The following is a 2,021-nucleotide window of genomic DNA, read 5'->3' as shown; positions in this document are numbered from 1 at the left end:
AGCTTTCGTGGGCTACAACCCACTTCTTCGGATGCATATAGAAGAAGTGGGTTGTAGCCCACGAAAGCTTATGCTCTAATAAATTTGTTAGTCTCTAAGGTGCCACAAGTACTCCTGTTCTTAATGAAAATGATGTTTTCCCACAAAAATTTCCATTAGGTCAAACTTAGTCAAATAGGTGTTTTCTATCAAAAATGTTTGGAGATTTTTTTTTTCACCAGTGTTACTGATTAGCATGACCTTTATCTTCATTAGTAGCCATAAAATCGAACACTGTGAGAGCAGCGCTTTTGTTCTAACACTTGAGATTACATTTGTGCTCCATCCAGTGGCTGAATAGTGTGCTACACAGCCTAGGGAAACCAGAAAGTGACTCTTTCTGTCCAAGAACAATAAGCCTGAAGAGTATTAAACACTACTCATTGGATCTTAAAGAAAACTATTCAGTCTGAGGATTTCTGTGCCCAGAATTTAGTCCTTCAACTGCCCTGAAGTTTTATGCTACTGTAAATCTAAGTCATTTTATTGTCATTATAGAAAAAGTATCTTACAGACAGGAGAGAAGCAGGCCCTGTTAAGACCTGGAAATATCTTCTTGCACATATTTTCTATAGTAATAATAATGTTCATTAGTGAGATATACAGTGTTATATATTTTCAAAGTGCTCCATACATACATAAAATTTTAGATGAGATTACTATAAGATGGGTGCACAACTGGTTGAAAGTCTGTACCCAAAGAGTAATTATCAATGGTTCACTGTCATACTGGGAGGGTGTATCTAGAGCAGTCCTGCAGCCCCAGTACTATTCAATATTTTCATTAGTGACTTGGATAATGGAGAGGAGAGTATGCTTATAAGATTTGCAGATGACTCCACGCTGGGAGGGGTTACAAGCTCTTTGGAGAACAGGACTATTCCATAGTTTAGGTGTGTTCAGATCAGAGATTTTGTTTTGATTGATTATAAAGATATGGACCAGCCTCAAATTCTAGTTAAGAATCAAATTTTCCCAAAGCCCATAATATTATGATCTGAGGGTTTGGGCTGTACTTTTCTACTGATTCGTTGTTATTTCTCTGTGTCATGTGACAGTGCAGTGTGTTTTGCAGAGCTCCTATGGGAAGAGTTCTGGCTCTTTCTTGTTTTACTATTACATGTTGAGTAGAGAGCTCAATGAAACCCCAAGACAGGTGACATTCATCTGCTTTTGAGTTTTACTACAAACCTACATTTGCTGAATTTCATGCAAATGGACTGATTTTCAGACAACCTTGCAGCTCGTTTGGAACAAAGTTGAGATGCCGAGGAGGGATTTGGGTGGAAACTAGGGAAAAACCCAGCAAATTTAGATGAGCATCACTGTGAATTTTTTGGCTTCCTTTTTATGAGGTTTGGATCTGTGGGAGTCCTTATTCTCTACTGGACAGTGGTATAGTAAACAAGTGGAAAAAGGGGGATGGGAATCACTGAGACACAGGGATAGACTTACCACAGGGCCCATTCCTGACACCCACATTGTCCACAGCTGTGTCCCCATATTCTGTTAATCCTCGAACAGCCTCAAAAATGACCTAGGCAGAATGCAAAGTGAATCATAGAATCAGACATATTTGGGAGATGAAAAAGGACAACCTCACAGCCAATGCAGGATCATTCCCCTCGCTGTATTTTCTAAGTGCTTTTTCTACTCTATTTTATATGGCTCATGTGAGAGTTGGGGCTTCCCTGTCTGTCCTTGGAAAAACATTGTGTATTAAAGCAGGGACTGGAAGAGACACTACAATTCCATTTTTCCTGGTGATAGGTGATACTGATTATTGATTATTAATCTTTTCTAAGATTCTACTTAAGTCTAAGGGCCAGACTTGGATAGCATCCAGCATTTGAAACTTGACTCAGAGCAAAACAAGCCACATTTAGGGAAGGACTCTGTGGCCTCAAATGCATGGCAACATGAGGGAGAGAAATATGTATTTACATATCATCTTACTAAAAGCAACAGTGAAACTTAATGGG

The sequence above is a fragment of the Trachemys scripta genome, chromosome 9 (assembly GCF_013100865.1).
Source record: "Trachemys scripta elegans isolate TJP31775 chromosome 9, CAS_Tse_1.0, whole genome shotgun sequence".
Classification (NCBI taxonomy): Eukaryota; Metazoa; Chordata; order Testudines; family Emydidae; genus Trachemys; species Trachemys scripta.
The sequence above is the reverse complement of the archived record's forward strand: the minus strand, read 5'-3'. Positions refer to the sequence as shown.